Source organism: Coccinella septempunctata, chromosome 2 (genome assembly GCF_907165205.1).
Source record: "Coccinella septempunctata chromosome 2, icCocSept1.1, whole genome shotgun sequence".
Taxonomy (NCBI): domain Eukaryota; kingdom Metazoa; phylum Arthropoda; class Insecta; order Coleoptera; family Coccinellidae; genus Coccinella; species Coccinella septempunctata.
Window position 1 is genome coordinate 44,319,476 of NC_058190.1, and position 20,917 is coordinate 44,340,392.

Consider the following 20,917-nt stretch of genomic DNA (forward strand, 5'->3'; position numbering starts at 1 on the left):
TTTGAGCTTCCTTTATTCGACACTAGGATAAGATGAAACGAAGGAAATGCTATTTTTCAAAGTTATCAGAGGCATCCTTATGGAAATCAATCTACGTATAAATATACACTCTGGGAATCAGAGTCTCTTCATCAAGACCTCAAAAATCAGTATTTTTATTATTTTTGATTCACTAGATATAACAAAAAAATTTTATTCAAAGTGGTGGAGATAGTACGCAGGACTTTCACAAGGAAACTATTACAATGGAAATTATTGCTTTGTGCCATGTAACTGGAACTATACAGGGAGCTCCAGATGAATATTTGATAGGCATGAAAAAACAACATAGAGTTAAGCTTCAAGGCACAAAAAGTCGATTTCGAAATTCTCAATTTTTTGGGTCAAAAATGAGCCAGAGGTTAGATCCCCCTAAAATGACCTATTTGCTACTCTGTCTAAAAATCAGCGTGTTCTAGTACTGTCTTAGGATATGAAGTGCATAGAATTTGTTTTGAAGATTCTAGAATACCAAACAGTTTATTATTCAATCGAGAATTGCACTCCAGAGAGCTCATCGAATTCAAATCGAAAATGAAAAGTGGAAAAACAAAAAAAATTATTTTCTCCTGAACAGGGCCAGATATTCGAAACGTTGGTATGAAAATATAGGTTTTCGAACACGCTGAATCTATTGCGAGCAATTTCGAAAGCCTATCTCCCTTCGTTTAGATTTTCATCTAAGAAATTGCGAATTTCACTTGAAAATTCATCAAGACCGAACGGTGGTAACGAAATGGATGAAGTTCTCAGATTTATAGCTAGAAGAGTTGCTCTTTCAAAATATGTATTACATTTAGATCTACGATAATTTTCCTGGAAGAAAAATTCCCGAAAAGATGGGGTCAGTTGAAAATTCCTCAAGACCGAACGGCTGCGCCGAAATGAATTAAGTTCTCAGATTTATGACTAGAAGAGTTGCTCTTTCAGAATATGTATCACATTTAGATCTACGATAATTTTTCTAGGAGAAAAACTACTCGCATGTTGACCTTCGAAAAATTCCCAAAAAGATGGGGACAGTTAAAAATTCCTCAAGACCGAACGGTTGAGCTGGGGTGGATAAAATGTCGAGATTTATCACCAGAAAGGTTGCTCTTTGAGAGTATGTATCACGTTTGAATCTTCTATGATTTTTCTGCTAGATACAACCTAACTCGAAAGTTGAATAATGAAAAAATAAAGAAATTTGACTTTCTGGTAAACAGTGTTTACCAGATTTTTAAAAAATTGCAAATTTCAATCAAGTCTAGTGTCGACAGGTCCTTCATCCATCATCGACGCGTTTATCTGGACTAGACCAATAAATATCTCCCTGTATATGCGATCGGAACGGTCTTGGCGCTGGAATACACAACATCTGGTGGAATCAAATAGACCGATAAATAAGACCAACTTTTTTTTTTATAACTACCACCCAATGATTTGCCTTTGGCGATTTATTTTTGCCACACTTTATTAGAGGACGGAAGTCTGCTAACGGTGCCAAACGGATCTGCAGTAACAACCTGTCATCTGAAATTATACGTCTGAAACGTGGCCAACGTCTTGATTCACAGCTCGATTCGCCCTATCAAAATAATTCCTGCTTTATTATGTATTCCTAACGATTGAAATGTCCACTTTCGAAAGGGAATTCGAATTGTGGGTTCAAGAACGGTTATTCGGATTTTGATTCGTCCGATTAGGAATCGTACACGAAAAGTATTACAGTCCGATCTGAAATTTTTTTCGCATAAACTACTGAAGATAACTCGATTACATTTTACAGTAATTTTTCACTAAAAACGTGTTTGCTAGATTTTGTACCGGATCTACTTGATGCCAGACTGGTAAAATTAATACTAAATACAGGGTGTCCCACGTTGGATGGCATATGAAACGTTTATATTGAACTAATCACAATTTCGTGATGAAAATTTACATGTTGGGGTGAACTTTCTCCCTGAAATATTTTCAAATCTACACAGCTTCAGGTTATATCGGAAATTGCCTACTACTCTTATTTAAAATGGCACATCTTTGAAATTGTAGATAGCTGATTCAATGGAAAATTCAACAGTATGCCATACCTTGGGTAAAAACTCAACGATTCATGACTTATTGGGATCACAGGTCACACTTTTCTGAATATTTTTGTTAGGGGAGGTTTCTAACGAAAAAATCTTAACCATTTTCAATTCTGTCATTATGTGGTATCTTAGCAAGCACTATTTGCTGTTTGAACCGAAAATGTACAGGTTGTTCATGAGCAGATCATCAACTTGGACAAATGAAATTCATTAAAACTCAAAATTTTTAAATTACAACTTATGTTTTTTATTATTTCAGTCCATTCTACGTAAAAAGAGGGAGAAAAACCTTCAGAGTTATCGAGGAAAAGCTTCTTCTGAATTGAACATTTTGACCACATGAAATTTGTTTGAAAATTGCGAAATTCTATTCATAGGGAAAGAAATGGAAATAATCACCAGTAGATCTCTTTGTCTAACTAGAGATGAAATACCGACGGAACTTACGTAATTTTTCTGTCGATCATTTCAGCAAATTCGTAGTCTATTCAACTCAGCTCATTTCCTTTGGAACAACTGAAAGCTTCACGCTTCAACCACTAATAAGGACAGACATTCAGCTTTTCAACTGACTGAAACAATGTGATAATTCTCATTTCCAAGGACTCTATTTGAATGAAGAAAGTATAACGTGAACGTTATGTCCATAATAAACCATTGTTACTGTACGATGTGAATAAACCGTTTACGCACTCTGCAGAAGGGCTTTCAAATAAAATCTTTTAATGTAGTCGAGTGATGCTACTTGCTAGAACCCACATTATGGCACATACATAGTTCATTATTTGAAATGACGAATGTTTTGGAGCATAAAGTTACCAATATGCATCTTTTGAGTTTTTCATGACGTTGAAGTTATTACAGTATATTACATGAACATTTTAAAACAATTTCAAGAAAATACCTTTTGTAATGGGGACTATGGAATGGCTTGAATGTGAAGGGTGTTAGAAGGGCCTGCTTGTTTCCCTTGTCATCCTTGACATCTTACTTTTGATATTGTATCTATGATATGATTCATCCAAATTATTTTCATTTATGCCGATGTTTTGCCGTGAAATATGTTCAAATATCAAATGTATCACATTTTGATACCAAATGTTCAACAGAAATACCTACTGAATGTTTTCAAATAGGTAAATCTGCGCTTGTATTATTACACATAATATTCGAATGATGTGCTACTCCAACATTTTTTAATCAACCCCTTTTTTCCAACACAATTCACCATTATAGCACAAATTTATTATATCTACCAGTTTACTACACGATTCTTGCGTCATATAAATAATCAATGGAGATGATAACTGTAATCAAGATGATTGAAGGCTGAGTGCAGTGAAGGATGGGGATAGGTAGCTGTTCTCTTTTTTTGTCGGCTGATGCAAGCTCTTCTGAAAGCGAAATCATGAAATTGCAGGTAGGTACGCCTGAAGATATCCATATGTCTCAATTTTTATGTTGTTCACAAATATCAGGCCAAAAAATAATAGTTTTTTCAGTGTTTGTGCCAGTGACAGGTAAGAATACCGGATCTGTTCAATGCTTTTGTTAATTTGTTATACTGCTAGTTTTGTTACATTTTGAAAAACATACTAGTGAACAGGCGCTCTATACACTTCAAGTTTTCTAAAAATGAGTAAATATGAATATTTAGTACACCTATTTTTGTTAAAATTTTGTTGGACACAACTGTTTGCAACATTGAAAAAAAGGGAGGATTTTCAGATTGAAAAAAACTCGCAAATCAATTTTGGAGGGACTTCTTTAAGCAATATAATATAATTTCACATACTTAGACATTAACCCCAAAGATCACAATCAAAACAGCTTTTCTCTTCATAGCAGAAGAAATTTTTGGAAATATCTCTATCCATTCTCGAAACAACTAAATTTAATATGTACCTCTTGATTGATCAGGTACCTAAATTCCTAAAATAGTTTAGTTTATTGCTTTTCTGCTGAATATCTGTCAATAAGAGTTTCTTATTTTGTTCATCATTATATTTTATTCACTATATAAAGTTTTTGCAGTTTTGCAGTTTAGTACAGTATTTATTGGTTGTAATCCTTTATTAATTGACACTTCTTATGCATATTTGGCTTCTTTTGTTAAAATACTAGAAATTTCAATTTCAAAATCCAATATTTCAAAAACGAATCAAATAATTTTTTTATTCCAAAAAAGGATTATTGTAATTACCGTGCAAATGTACAATGATGCTAGATTCAAACGTATGAGCACCACCAGAATACATTTTTCCAGCAAAAAGATCCCCTGCTTCTTCTGATAAGCTCTATATTCGATCGAAGAACTACCTATCAAATGAATTTTCATTCTGATATATCAGATCTAGAAGAAAATATACTTCATGCCAAGAAACAGCGAGAGAAAGTTCATTTATCGTTGGAATTTACGAACAAATTTTTGTTTCTACCACGTGTATAAAATTAATGGTTGAGAATTTATTACCGTATGATGAAAAGTTCGCAACGATCTATCAACAGCTTAATCACTTCGAAGCTATATAAATCAATTTTTCCATGAAAATCAATAAAAAAAAATGTTTCGAGAAGCAGGTAGGTAACCAATATTTCGCCTTATAATTGGTACCCAGTCCTGCTTTGACCCTAAAAAACTTGTAAGACCTTAATCAAAGAATCAATGAACTCCGCACATTATTTAGCAGCGTTCTTTGGACTATACGCTCGCCGCTATGCATCATCAGGTATATTTCTATGACGTCAGCAGAGCGTGATTTTTTTTTTCATTGTTGGTGATAAATCTTGGAGCGACTGGTGGTGGAAATTATTTTCGGAAATAATTGTTTAAAGATTAGGTAGGACTGACGTTATTGTAAATATTTTGATTGCTGGGTAGAGAAGAATCGAACTTTGAAATAACCCTGTATTTTTACCTCTTGGTTTATTGAATGTTACCATTAATTCAGCGCTGTTTTAATTCGATATAAACAATGAATTTCTGGAAACTACTCTGAGGATTTTTCTAGAATTTTGTCTTGAAGGACTGCAGAAATAATCAAGCACCTTATCACACAGGAGTGTAGATTTGTTTTTCCCAATTTCATTTATCACAAAATTTTTGCAAGATTATTCAAAAGAGCGTATGCTTACAGATTTAGGTGCGATGAAAAATTCAAGAGAATAAATATTCAAGGTGCAGATTTTTACGAAAATTCTTTTCGAGAAGGAAAGGAAGTAAAAATCCTCTTTATCCTGAATTTCCTTTTTTCCTTATGCATCCTGACTTATTATTTCTGATGCGATACCATTAGAATCAAGCAGGAAAAAAATATTTCTCCTCCGACAACTGACATTGAATGTCATTTGATAACAGTTTCTCTAGATTCTGATTGTAAAAACCGACGGTTTATGCTCTTTTTATATGCGAATTTTTCTATTTTTATGCATTTAGAGATAAATGGCATACATTTCTGGAGTGATTGAGGTTTTCGTTATAGTGTTATAGAAAACACGCCTTTTTCAGTAATTATGAAAGAACATATTAATTTATATGTTTATTCATTTATATAACAATAAGTTTCATCATCAATTGCTACCCCACGAAAAAAGTATGTTTTCAACAATATTCAAAACATCTAAAGTCATTGACCCCGAAATATATAAAAAAGTGAAAATTTGAATTCAGTAGGTTTAATTATTTGATCCCTCCAATTGAAAAGAATTAGTGGAAACCTCATCAATGACCAAAGCCTCCTTAACCAATGATCTATCCATTTCTCCACCTTACGTAGAGGGTGCAAGACAATTATAGATGAAAATTCACGTAAATAATAACTGAGGAAGAAATGAATTTTTCCCGTTGGTTTCTACTCACTTTGTATATATGATGAGAGGTAAATTATGAAAATAATAAAAAAATTTTTTGGAATTTTGTTCCTATTATTAATCTAGGTACCGTTCTCTAGTTATGAAAATCAAAATCTCGACTAGTAGGTGATATGTAGATCCTCTGATGAGCACCCAGTAATAAATCTCAGTTATCGAATGATAAACGCTCGTTATCCAGACAGATTCCAGACCCTGCATGTGAATGACCCTGTATACAGTGGAAAAATCACGGACTGTTTCCGCTAAAAATTCGCCGATCTTTTGTGCGCACTTTCAACATAGACTAAACACATTTTTTCAATCAAAATAAACTTTTCCACCTTTTCGATAGGAACTGCTGATATTGAGCTGAGCGTAAGTCGATTGTGGACATACTCTCACTTCGAAGTGCTAAAGTAACCCATTCTGGAAACTTGCCATCAGAACATTTATTTCTGCAGTTGTTATAGCGTTTACGATATTTTCATTTTCTCTGGATTCAACTCGCGACGGAAAGAGAAAGTGGAAATTTTTCTCTTACTTCGTGGATATTCCTCTTGGGTTTATAGGTCTATTGTCTTTTATGCGACTGCCAGGGGCAGCTATTCTTATTCAACCACAGTATTATGATTATCGAGGGAAATTTCACCTAAGCTTGAAACGCGAATCTATTCAGAAAAAAATTATGGACCAAACAGTTTATGTTCATTTCAATTAAGACCATTAGTTTTTCCCTTGGATTTCATGATTCTGATCAACTAATCAGTTGCATTTATTGTTTTTTGATTGAATTTTTTCCTGCAATTTTAACCATAGGGTTTCAAAGAAATCCCTCAACAATACATTGAATAAAATTTTGTTCAAATTCAGTTGGTTTTGGAAGAATCCAGTAATGACAGAAGATATTGCCCGATTGCATCAGAAAATTTTAAGGATTCATGGTGGACCTGTTGAAAGCTACTAGGGATTTTTCAAATATATCTGAACAATATTTTTTTCTAGTTGTGATAAAATCGTCATACGAGTCGAATCTGTTTATTATTGCCAGGATAGAACTGAAGGATATGCTGAAAGCTCGAAAAATAGTCATGTATTTTTGTTTAATGGATTATCATTCTCAATGATTAATTCTTCTAATCTACCCGAGAAAATTAATTGCATAAATTTCTACAACAACAGAAAAATTCTGTAGCGAAGTTCGTACTATCTCAATAAATATTTTGAAACAAAAAGGTTCAGGTCGATGAATTTCGCCTCTGGTAACACTAGGTCAAAAGATGTAACTTTGTTATATCTCAATTTTTTGCATATCCACCCTTTCGAGCAAAATTTTCATCGTTAAATATAAATATTTGAGGCAAATGAGGAGATTCTTCCTCAATTGAATTGGTGTGAATTCATATGTATTTTGACATTTAATACTTCCGAAGATATGGCTTATCAATAATGATTAATTGTTATTGCAGTTACAATTAAGTTTTTCCAAACATCGAATTGAAATGTGGCCAGAAATGGCAACAATTTGTAAACAACGCTATGGAGAGATCTCCTGAGTTATCTGGATTGGTGGAAAAATTTAATTTTGCTCTTAGGTTTCCTCCTTCATACACTGTTTCTCAGTTCGTGTAAACGTTTATGTATTCACTCTAGATCCTAGCATTAAATGTGGCATCGAAGGAGAAGATTTGAAAGTGTAATACTCACTTGTAGGTGGTCTGATGGAATTGAAGACTCGCTGAGGAGAAAATAAGCCAAATGGACACTCGATCAAAAAACCGCAATAGGTCACTGATGGAACAAACGAGGAAAGTCTGAACTGTTTCGGTACTAGTGTTACAAACTACTCAGATAGCGCAGAGAGATGAGAACAACGGACGCGTACAACTGTCTTACCAATGAGGCTGAAATGCTTTCAAAACTCGGCAGCGTGGCTGTATATAACTACATACAGTTACGCAGCCCCCCTCCACGTTCAACACTTAATTAATTGCTATCAGGATTATATAATTTTGATCCATTGGATATGGTCAAACAGTCATCCACGGAAATTCGGAAGTACCAGTTGGGAAACTCCGGAGGAGAGGGTGGAAAACACTGCGGAGTTTTCCCGGAGCGAAAAAATCGCTGACGCGTTTTGCAACTTTCCGGTCCGAGTTCTGTCGTTCGGTTTCGACACGAAAAATTTAATATTTATGAATTTCAATCCTTGACCTATCATCGCCAGTCTTGATAGTTTGGTTTGATGGTCGTAAAGTCTTCGGTTTAAGGTGACGCTTTTGGGATTTTCCCAGTTACGATATACGACTTTTTTTACTATTTGATTCGAACTATTGGGGTTTTTTTCGTACCTGAATGAAAGTATAGGATAATGGGTCGTTGAACTAGTGGATGCCCATTATTTTGGAAAACAAGATACGTTGGAAGTTCGAAATTGTATGAAATCAATTAGGTATATTCTTACATCATTGCCAATTTATTTCAACACGTCTTGATGCATTGCATCCAGCATCATTTTCACAAATGAATATGAAAAAGTGGCTTATTTCATGAATGACTACAAATCGAAAATGAGTTCAATTCTGATATTTGCCACATATTCATCTTTCTCATCCCTTAAATATACCACCAAAGTTTCGCATTATTTTTAGCTCCATTTGTTGAAGGTTTTTCAAATGGAAATGAAGATTTTTCACGGTTTTCAAACATTTGATATACAAATGTATTCGAGTATGGAGGGACACTGGATTTTGTGACTGATCCATTGAGCAACATTGAAAAGTGGACCAACGATATGATAGCATCATTCAAAGATTCTATTGAAAAAATTATCGAAAATATGCAGGAAAATTTATTCGAGAAAAATAAATTCTACCGATTCGAATGGTTTTGTAGATCTTCCGAATGTGCTTCTTTCTCATGAATCTCTTATATACAGGGTGTTACATTGAAGAAAGATTAATTATTCATAATATTTGGCAAACTGTTCTTTCAATCCTGTATTTCTCAAGTGGATTTTTTATATGTCACTTGTGACAGCCACCATCGAACAATATCTGACCAAAAATTAATTTTACTAGGATTCAACTATTTTCAGATAATATGAATGACGAGTATTGGTTGAAAATACCTCTGTTATACTGAAAATCTCAAAAATTTTCGATAATTTTGAAACAAAGCCAGATAGCAAATATCCGCTAGTTTCGAAACGAAATAATTCATGAAGAATATAGGTTGCTCAAAGGAAAAACAAAGTTGGGGCACGCCTAAGCAAAACTGCACGAGGCAAGAAAGTTTTTAAATTGGACTTTCTGATGGTTCAACACTTTTCAAGTATATCAAGTACACAGTTAATATTAATTGCTTCCAAAGGCAATGTGGCCCAGTTAAAATTGTCCATCGCCAAAATATGCAGCACCATGAGATTTCGCATATCATAAACCTTCTGTGAATCATGTGTACCAAATTCATTGATTTTTCGTATGTCGTATCGAGAATTCGTGGCCAAATTTTGTTGGTGTACTGGTGATTATTCATTGGACGAAAGAGGGATTGAATTCCAAAAAAACTACAAGAAATGTACTAAAAGAGCATGAATGAATGAACTTCTTTCGCACCATTAATTTTGACCACCGAATGGTGTGTCACATCACCAAATAAAAAAAAAATATATTGAATTGATATGGCCGATACTTGATGAAGATCCATAATTGAATTGAAATCTGAAATCACAATTATTTGGTTTTCACTTATAGGAGAGCTTTCAAACCACGATACATGTTTCACTATCAGCTATCACAATGAAAACTCCAGGTGGTTGAAGATAAAGTTCAAAATCATTTTATCTGAAGATGCTATTTTGATAGCGATACATGTCATTCGACTTGGTGAAAATCATATAATTATGTTTTTAGGAAAATGAACCCTTTTCTTTGGCGAAAGACTCACAAACGTGATGAAATATCACTCTTACTATGAATTCCGAAGAATTGGGATAATGAGAAAATTCGTCATACATCTGTTCCCTAGCTGTCATCATTTTTCTGATGGAAAGAGCCAGGCCTTTTCCTAGTGAGTGTACATTAAAAGGAACCGACTTTTTGATGGACATGACCATCACTATCTGAGGTCGCGTCAGTGATGAGAATATAAATAATTTTAATCGGAATAGGAATCATCGTGGATTTTTCCAGTGTCTTGCCCGGAAACTCTGTGCAAAGATTCTAGACGATAAGGTCCCAAAACGTCACTGAACAGTCGCACCCACAAGACAGTCGGTTTTTCTGATCATTTCCTCGAAATCCTGGACTAATTACGAAGCATGTTAATTAATGGAAAATAGGCGGAGCTTTCATGATTTTTCTTCACGTTCAATGAACACTGGACTAATTGTGTGAAACGGGATCATGATGTCATCCAGTCATCCTTCGAATTAACACTACCTAATACATGCTGTTTTAAGTTCTCACCTTATGGGATTTCCAGAAGAATCTCTTTTGTTTTAATATGCTACTCAATTGTTCGAATTGTAACATAATATTTGCAACATCATGTAATTGGCAGGATGTAATTTAGTCTTCTGACATGGATGCTGTGCAAACATATGAGAGTTTAGACTTTTGGTTAATCATCATGATACTTTGCAGATGTGAAGTATGGAAACTGGAATGCACCACCCAAAGCCTCAAAATAAATTCTATCAAATGGTACACAGATGGTTCAAAACCCACAACAGGAGCTGGCGCTTGACAAGCACCAATTGTAGCTTTTCCTGCTCCAAAAGTCTTTCAGGCAGAAATACTCGCAATTGAAAGCCATGTTGACATAAACCTGGAAAGAAACTATCGAGAATGTGCTAGTAAAGCTGCTATCATATATTATCAACTCAAAGCTGATATAGAAGTGCACAAGAATAAGAAAACTCAACGGAATAGGGAAGAACAAGGGTGTCTCTCTTCTAGGTAGGTACCCAATCACTCGTGAATCAAAAGCCTTACTGGCCCATAATCTTTCTGTGGTATAGGAAAATGCACCTATAAGAAAAAGTTTTTGGAGGAGCAGGATACCGAAAAAGAAACACTATGGCGGAATCTTCCAGAAAGGATCAAAAATTTTAAGATCTAGAAGAATAAGTTACGGTATCTCATTGACTTTACAGGGCATTGTGGCCTAAAAAAGAATACGATGGGAATTGGTTTATCAGAAACTGACTGGTGTAGATTCTGTGGAAAATAGGAGGAAAATCCTGTTTGCCTGATCACAGAGTGCCTAGCCATTGTGAGTCAACGCAAAGGATGCCTTGGACGAGAAATTATTAGGAGGAACGAGGATTTAGCCTTCTAGAAGCCTTTCCAGGAGCTATAGGACTCTCTGGGAACTGGAGGGCCAGCTGTAGATGGTGCAGTGGAGAGGTCTGATGGGCGGATTCCTTAGATCCAAAAGCCTAAGGTGGCGATCTTGAAGTTGTCGTTTTGACAGGTCTTATACCTCTAGCTCTTCGTGTATGTCTCTTGATCGCGGACAACAACTTACTACTGTAGTTATACTTCTGTACATCCTCACGATTTCTCTTAAGGACAGGTCGTCAGGCTTGCGTAAGCCGAATATTCGCCGTATACAGGGTGTCTGTAAACAAATGCGAAGGACTTAGGGAGATGATTCCTCGATGAAAATAAGCAGGAGTAATTCCTATGAATTCTTGTCGAAATCGATCTCCCTTCCAAGATACAGCCTTTGGAAGGCGATGACGAGTTGACACTTTTTAATTTTTTTTTACTGGTTCTAAAAAACACTGGGTCATAAAACTATACATTTTATGAAGCACTAAGTAGATGTTACTGACACAATTTTTTTAGATCTCATAACTTTATTATCAGGGGTTGAAAATAACAACCCCTCATAAATTTCCTTCAAAAATTGTTTTCGTGGGATAGATTTTCGAAAAATAAAATTCTCTTATGGTTTCCTGTTCAATTCTGGAGAATTCCGGAATAAATAAAAACTTACAAGCAGTTCTGATCACTGTTCCTAGAATGACTACCTCCCGCTTTATGCATCAACTCTGTGCCGCATAGATCTTCGCATATTGCTTGTAAGTTTTTATTTATTCCGAGAAAAGTATCGACTGTATCGAAATTTTGCAAGAGACTTTTTTTCTCCAGAATTAAATGGGAAACCATAAGAGAATTTTATTTTTCGAGAATCTATCTGACGAAAACAATTTCTGAAGGAAAATCATAAGGGGTTGTTATTTTCAAGTTATGAAATCTAGAAAAATTGTGTCAGTAACAAATACATACTTAGTGCGTCATATTATGTATAGTTCTATGTCTCAGTGTTTCTTATAACCCGTAAAAAAAATTAAAAAGTGTAAACTCGTCATCGTCTTCCAAAGGCTGTATCTTGGAAGGGAGATCTATTTCGAAAAAAAATTATATTAACTACCCCTGCTTATTTTCATCGAGGAATCATCCTTCTGAGTCCTTCGCATTTGTTTACAGACACCCTGTATAAAACTCGCTCACTCTTCAAACCGAATTCTATAAGGTTACATGAATATGTCAGGAGAGTTGATTGAAAATCTGGATAAAGAAAAATCGAAAAATTTTACAAATGTAGGTGATTTCCTGCATAAGCTGCTCTAAAAAGTCCTGAGGCTCGCTCGTAAACGCAGTGGCCGCCCGATGGAGAAGTGACTGACTAGTTTCTTTAAAATATGTACGCTGAAACCTCCTGATTGGCTGAGAACGAAGGCGTGTTGAATGGAATTGCGTCGTAACATATCTTGATGAATTATTGAAAAATTATTATGCGTCACACCATCCAGTCGTTGAGTTTCTCAGAACGCCAACGAAGAGTGAACTGCATACGGTGAGCACTATATGGACACCTTCTTCTGCAATAAGTCGCCTTCGCAATCCCCGAGGAGCATTGACGGCTGAATTTTTTCATCTAGTGAAATTCGTGTACGGCTCGAATATCCTGAATACTCGGAGTGAAAATATTTCCGCGATAGATGTATCGCGAATTTGTTATGAAGGCGAAGTAGTTTGAGCTAATTGAGAAGCAGAGAAATGAGATGATGCAATGATTAAGAGATTTTTTATCATTGCCGAACTCACTCCTTGAAAGTGTTCCTTTCTATTTGTCACCTAACTGCAGTTTTTTCTTAAGCTTCATGACCTTAAAGCGACATTCTACACTTCATACAGATGAGTGATGTAGACAAGCAGCAATATTGGGTTGAAAATCTGTACTAAGAGGTTCTGGATTTGGATCTAAACTAAACTAAGCAACAAATTAAGTGAGACGGTTAAAAAATTGCTCAAGTTTGACTACTTATAACTTCAACGTTACTTTGGTGATGCTGATGAGAGATTAAAATCTTTATCTTTGGCCCGTTTTCGTTTTTAAGCGAAGAATTTGGAAATAGAGTCTTATGCTGGGTGGATTTTTAAATCAACACTTCTGGGTGTCTTTGCCACTTTTGGGATATAATGGCTCACTATAGAAATATCGCCATTTTACTAAATCACCTTTCTCTTAAAAAATTCTAGCTATAACTTTGAGATTTCTCCGCCGATGCTGGATTTTTTGCCAATGGTTTAAAGCATCATCCATGCATGTCTTTACGTAGCTGACACAGGGTATTTTTTGTAAGCTCCTTTTGTTGTAAAGGGTGTGAATATGGGAAATTTCAATTTTTTGGTTAAGAATGTAAAGATAATGAGGGCGTTACAAAGTTTTTGTGTTAGATAATACCTCGTAATATCTTCGTCATTTTCTCGATGCATATAATATCTATCAAGGATATTTTAGGATATTTTATGATATTAAAATGATCCATAGCATTGACGTGCATAATAAGATACAAAGAAATTAAACCCAATTTCAAAAACACATTTTCTAGTTTTGTTCAGAGTAACAGTGAGGATTTTCTTGTGGACGATAATGTTAGGCCTCATCGAGCATAATTAGTGCACAATTATATTCAAGTGATTAATCTTACAATCGTAGTGAATTTCCTTCTTGATCCTCAGTTGGATAAGGTTATTCCGGAAGAAATAAACTCTCTAATTGACACAGTTTTCTGTTCCCAATCTCCATTCTTTTTCTATTTTTGGGAAAATCTTGGGATCATTGAAAATTCAAAAATATTGTCTTATTTCTAGATATTTCACAGGATATAGGAAACGTGGATGGTCCAAAAACTAAACCCAACTAATGCCGACGTTTCGTGGATATATTTCCACTTCTTCAGGCAAAGTAAAAAAATATATCCGCGAAACGTCGGCATTAGTTGGGTTTAGTTTTTGGACCATCCACGTTTCCTATATCCTGTGAAAAATTTAGAATTATGATCTCAGGAAATGAAATACCAGACACATTGTCTTATTTATTTATTTGTTTTTGATACTTCATACGTTCACGTATGTACCTGTACTTGACACTTGTAGAACAGCAGAAATCCCTAATATGAGATTATTGGTGTGGCAAGATTACGAGGTTATGTTATTATAGATATTTATCTAAATTTCTTGTGAAAGTAGTAGAGAATTGTAGGAATCTGAATGACTTTCAGTTGACTTTCTACAATTCTAAGATTATATGGTATTTAGTGACCATATAGGTTACCCCATAAAAATTCATATGAGGTGTTTTTGTGTGGAATTTCGTAGACTATAATGGAGAAGTAGCTTGTGAAATATGTTTTATTGGATTGAAATGAAGACGCAAGGAAAAACAAGCTCTGTGTATTTTTTACTAAAACGATGCGACCAGGTTAGACCAGAATATTATGATACTGGAGGAAAAGACACTTAGCATTGACCTAGTGACCTATCAACTCATCTCCCTATCAAAAGATTATGCACAATACCATTAATAAGTAATAACCCTCTCATGTCATGTCTCAAGTCTTCCTTCCGAACATCGGAGTTTGTTTCTTGCTCGGACGTTGGAATCCAATTTTCAGCGCCACGTAGAGCATCACAAATCATCCTCACACAATCTTTTACTATATCGATATCGTAAATTGTGTCTAACTACAATCATTTGTAAGTTGTTTGGTAAATCATCGAAACTTTTTAATTCCTGATGAATATATTAAAGAAGTATAAATGGAGAATGATTGATTGGATCATTCAATTTGAATCCTGCTGGCCCTACAGCAAGTAATCAAGCCATTCTTAATTCTCTGAGGAGTTTATTTGCGTAGGAAATGATTCCATGAATGTAGGTAGGGCGTTTATATCATCGATTAAGACTGTTCTTACCAATACATCATCTAATTATTGAACTAGAGGTATGATCGATGCGCAATATGGAATTAGATGAATAAGAAGGCTCATTTAAGGAATCCAGGATCCTGTGGTTGAGTGGGTTATTGTCTTGGGGACATTTCGAGTTATTAGAATTAGAGATCATTTTTGAAGACGCTAACAGTCTGACGAGGTGATTCTCATTTATATTATCAATATAAATTTTCTGACTTTTTAATCCATTCTTTGAGAGTCATTATGAATTACTATCGAGAATAATGTATGGTGAATATTTGAAATTATAAAAAATCCTGACTAAATATTGGACAGTTCGTTAGATTCTACTCTACGATAAATATTTGTTCGTATATAACATAAGTCGGTATGCATGGACTGTGATTGTAATCTTCATTGTCGTAGGTAGTGTCTCGAAATAGCTCATATCACATATAACATAAGCCTTTATTTTCTATTATTAACCAGCAAACAAAGATTAGGACGATTGACATATTGTGATATCAAACAATATACAAATATTCGCAGTTCTTGAAATTCATATTTCGTAAACCAGACTGTTGTTGTCATTATTCAATATTACACAACATTTTTGTTGAATCAAACTCATATGCATTTTGAAAGTTCAGTCGGTTCGTTTTTGAAACAAATTTTCCTTTTTGTAATTATTAGAACCAGGCTGTAAAATAAACACTTAGCATGAATTGCGCTATTGACAAAATTATCGAATGAAGAATATTTATGGAGTACGTATTATGTTTGCATATTTACTTAGCAGGACGTCATCGAAAGATGCGTGGAAAACCTAGAAAGATACTATTGGAAATGTGACGTTGCTTTTTTTTGACAGTCGGGTTGCTATTAAAGCAATATTTCTTAGAAAATTTAATATTGTGAGATCTCAGAAGTATATGGGGAGTCCGGGAGAGTTGAACCACTTCTCACTCTGAAGCCACTTAAGTTATATCTGTAAAGAGTAGCAACTCAGTTTTTTGCGTGAAGATATCATGGCCAAATAGGTATCGATAGATAATAGTAGAGTGATGGTGAGATGAATATTTTAAGTACAGCAATTCTTTTTTTGGTAACCGGAAATTGGCTCATGTCTCCCTAACCCATGGGAGAGTTGAAAAGGGGGCAAGAGAGACTGACCATAAGTTTGTTCGTCAGGAAAAACATTGAAAGAAAATTTCCAATGATCAACGATATTCTATGTCAAGGTATTCATCATCAAATGTATCAGCGTATGAAATACATATTTTCTATTTCAGAGTCACTCTCACTTATTTCCGAGATGTTTTTTTACTTTTTTCAACCATTGTATATTTTTTTATATTCATTCTTATTATTCAATTTTCTTTTTTTTTTGAAGCAATCTATTATCTAAGCTCTGTGCAGGAAACTTGGACCACTGATTATGTCTCCTGAACACTGCATGGGTCAAGTCTCCCGCACTCCCCTTAAGCTCATTCAACAGATATTTTCTTGAAACTTTTACAACTATTATTAAGAAGGCTCATCGTTTGTAAAACAATATTAATCAATGAAAGCAATAAAACTGAATAACACCATGCACCTATTTAACTTTTCAGACAGTGTTGCAAACAAAATTATTCAATTCCTTACTTCCTAACAACAAAATCACGTTCAACCCTCTCACACCCGAACTGTTCTTATGGCGGCCAAAATAGAGCCGCCACTAGTTGTGCCTTGTTACAAGTATGTTGCAAGCTATTTACGATACCGGTAGCGCGAAATTTGAATTGAAATTTGAGGTGGTTCAAGTCTCCTACCTGAGCATGTCACCCGGACTTCCCAATCTAGATCTTTGCAAGAATATGGCAGATCTTCTAACTGGATTTTTCATAGGGTACTGCCGCCTGCGACAGAAAGCACCTGATGACCTAATGACCAAGCAGAAAACGACAGAAAAAGGATAATTTGATGATAATTTTAACACAACAACAATCCAGAACGCCAACTTGACCGTTTACCTTAAAATTTCTCCAACAGAAGCTAGGGATTACGTTTAGACACAGAACCTTAAAAATTCCACAGCATATTCGACTTTTTTTTAACCTACGTTAGTTATATCATATTTTTGAATTGATTTGGTACAGAAACGAAAAGTTTTGGTCTTGATCGAGAACTTGGGACGAGATTCCAATCGCTTTTCAGTTCATAGAAGAAAGATGACGAGGTTCAATGGACGAGTTCAGGAACGTTTGCCAACTTTGTAAATAATAGAAAAAACTTTTTCAATGGAAACGTATATTTTTTTTATTCGTGCCTTTCGGTTGCTTTCATTATTTTACAATCCTTGGAATATCCCCGGTTTTCAAATCCAAGTGATATTAAAAGAAAATTGATATTGTATTTTCAAGGTGAGTTTTGACATTAATCAGGCGTTTTTTTCGTGCATTATATTTATGTTTTCATCCATAGACTAATAATTTATTTTTTATTAGACTATGGTTTCATCACAGAACACATAGTAGTTGAGGCGTTCAATGAAGAAAGCAACCGAAAGGCACAAATATAATTTTAGAAAAATACGTTGCCATTGGTAGAGTTTTTTCTATTATTTACTTGGCAAACGTTCCTGAACTCGTCCATTGTCTAATCGACAATGTCCAAATTCTGACTTGACTGACAGTAATTCCTTCCATTCATTCGAATGAATGGACTTATCAATAAATAGGATATCAACAACACCTAAACAATTCGGCTAGGTCAGTGCCGATTCTGATTCACAGAAATAGAATTACGTTTCTTCAGCGATTTTTTTCGAGCCTTACTACGCTTCCGAATTCCACAACGCCATTGACTTGCTGATATAAAATAACGACCGGGGAATGAATGGCATCCTCGAGTGTGCCGACTCATCAAAACAATTCCAAGATAGAAGAATAACAACTCGGGTTGTTCTTCGCACGTCCTTCCCACGCAGATTGCAAAACTCGATGCTCGAATTTACAGACAACTTCCGTTCCACCTTGCGTCATTTCCACACACCGTGAGGAGAAATTCGTTGGGTAGCGTTTTCTGGGAAAATCCAGAAGAGAATCTCGTCCTGGTGTTCTGGTTCTGACTAGTGGTCAGGTTGTTCGATGGTTTCGATAAAACTCTTCCTCAAGTAGGCTATGGAAACAAGGTTGTTTTTCTGTGTATGGACATTAATCTTAACTTACCATTGGAATTACGTAAATATATGATTGGCCTAATAATACACAGGGTGACAATTTGAAGACTTGCCAGTCCAATTATGTCACGACAAGGATTATTTCAGAGAAAATACCGAAACAGATCAATTTATATTCGTTGGGAATAGGGGGTGAGCTAAACCTCAATTGAAATATCACTTGACCCTCTACATGAATACTATGGTTTGCAAATTTTTATTTAGTCCTTGAAGTAGTTACAGGGGCTGACAATTTGAAAATTTGCCAGGCCAATTATGTCTGGACAAGGATGTTTTCAGAGAAAATGCCGGAACAGATCAATTTCCATTCGTAGGGGGACATATTTTGAGCAGAACTGTGAGCCGAAATCTTCTCACCCCTAGGGGTAATATCTATTACCCCTAAATTCTCAATAGGGAATAAGGAGTGATCTATACCTCAATTGATAGATCACTCGACCCTCTACATGAATACTACGGTTTGCAAATTTTTATGGAGTCCTTGAAGTAGTTACAGGGACAGACAATTTGAAAACTTGCCAGGCCAATTATGTTTCGACAAGGATATTTTCAGAGAAAATGCCGAAACAGGTCAATTTTTAAAGGGAGGGGGACATATTTTGAGCAAAAATTTAAAGCCAAAATCTCCTCAAACCTAGGTGTAGGGTCTATATCACCCCCAAATTCTTCATAGGTCATAGTCCTTGAAGTAGTTACAGGGGCTGACAATTTGAAAATTTGCCAGGCCAATTATGTCTGGACAAGGATGTTTTCAGAGAAAATGCCGGAACAGATCAATTTCTATTCGTAGGGGGACATATTTTGAGCAGAACTGTAAGCCGAAATCTTCTCACCCCTAATATCTATTACACCTAAATTCTCAATAGGGAATAAGGAGTGATCTATACCTCAATTGATAGATCACTTGACCCTCTACATGAATACTACGGTTTGCAAATTTTTATGGAGTCCTTGAAATAGTTACAGGGACAGACAATTTGAAAACTTGCCGGGTCAATTATGTTTCGACAAGGATATTTTCAGAGAAAATGCCGAAACAGGTCAATTTTCAAAGGAAGGGGGACATATTTTGAGCAAAATTGTAAGCCAAAATCTCCTCAAACCTAGGTGTAGGGTCTATATCACCCCTAAATTCTTCATAGGTCATAGTCCTTGAAGTAGTTACAGGGGCTGACAATTTGAAAATTTGCCAGGCCAATTATGTCTGGACAAGGATGTTTTCAGAGGAAATGCCGGAACAGATCAATTTCTATTCGTAGGGGGACATATTTTGAGCAGAACTGTAAGCCGAAATCTTCTCACCCCTAGGTGTAATATCTATCACCCCTAAATTCTCAATAGGGAATAAGGAGTGATCTATACCTCAATTGATAGATCACTTGACCCTCTACATGAATACTACGGTTTGCAAATTTTTATGGGGTCCTTGAATAGTTACAGGGACAGACAATTTGAAAACTTGCCACAAAAGTAATTACTCTTCCACTATTTTACCTCATTCATTTTGCTATCGATAGAAATTTTGAAGCGAAATTTCAGGATCAAATAGTACTCGATAAGATCTTCAACAGGAGGCATCGGAACACCCCTCATCCTTATTTAAAATCAAGGGGTTGTTCTCACCCCCGTTAGGGGTTGCAGTTACGAGGATGCAAAGAGCGGAAAAGTTGTTCCCCCTCGAATCAGAAATTGACGAGTCCTAGCGATTTTCTACATTTTCCCGAAAATCGAGCAAGAAATCGCAGCTGACAGCAAGCTGATCGAATATAATATTATGTAGAATTGAGAATTTTGTGATATTCTGCCTGATAAAACTAACATAAATCTTACTGTGATAGAGGACCACAAGACTGAATTTATGTGTCTAAACAAAACCATTTTAGAAACCACGAAAGAATAAACTAACATTGATCTAAACACGATCTGAAAATATGAACATCATACGATGCAACCATAATAAAAATCCCTCAAGTCTGTAATTCACGGAAAGTCTACATTATAAACTGCACGTCTCGCGTTTGTTTGAGGATAGAAATACCCCGAGAAAAATTGAAGGATATTATTTGTTGTGGGAGAGAAGAACATCTGGCCGCCTGGGAAACTTCATGAAATTTCTCTACAGAACGTCATATTTCCAGAAATCTCGTAGATAGCATTCTTCGCAGAATAGGCGTACATGTTCGTGCACAATGAAATCTCGGATAAAACTGGATTGACTGATTTTTTTTAATCGCGAAATATGGAAACCAGCGATATGGGAAACCCAACACCAACGAGAAATGGAAATTTCTTGACCAAGCCCAAAAATCAATATATAACTACAGGGTGTAAGTGAATGATTAGTTTCGAAAAATTCAAGGAGTGTTTCCTCCAGAAAATCACTTTACAGAATGATTTCACGAGCTTCATATCACAGTCAAATATTTTGGAATGTGGACATGTAAATCGACAGATATTTTACTACAATATTCATTCCAAAT

The 20,917-nt window shown here is 35.3% G+C and overlaps 1 protein-coding gene across 3 annotated transcripts in view; it reads right to left on the reverse strand.

Moving 5' to 3' along the window:
* LOC123307994 (ion transport peptide-like) overlaps positions 1-7,894 on the reverse strand; it is a 29,805-nt gene extending 21,911 nt beyond the window's left edge. For 2 of the 3 annotated variants that reach the window (XM_044890511.1, XR_006537030.1), the window contains exon 1: positions 7,668-7,894. The gene's annotated coding sequence lies outside the window, so the exon portion shown is untranslated. The remainder of the gene's footprint in view (positions 1-7,667) is intronic. The other variant, XM_044890510.1, reaches the window with a different exon arrangement.
* Positions 7,895-20,917: the final 13,023 nt, after the last annotated feature.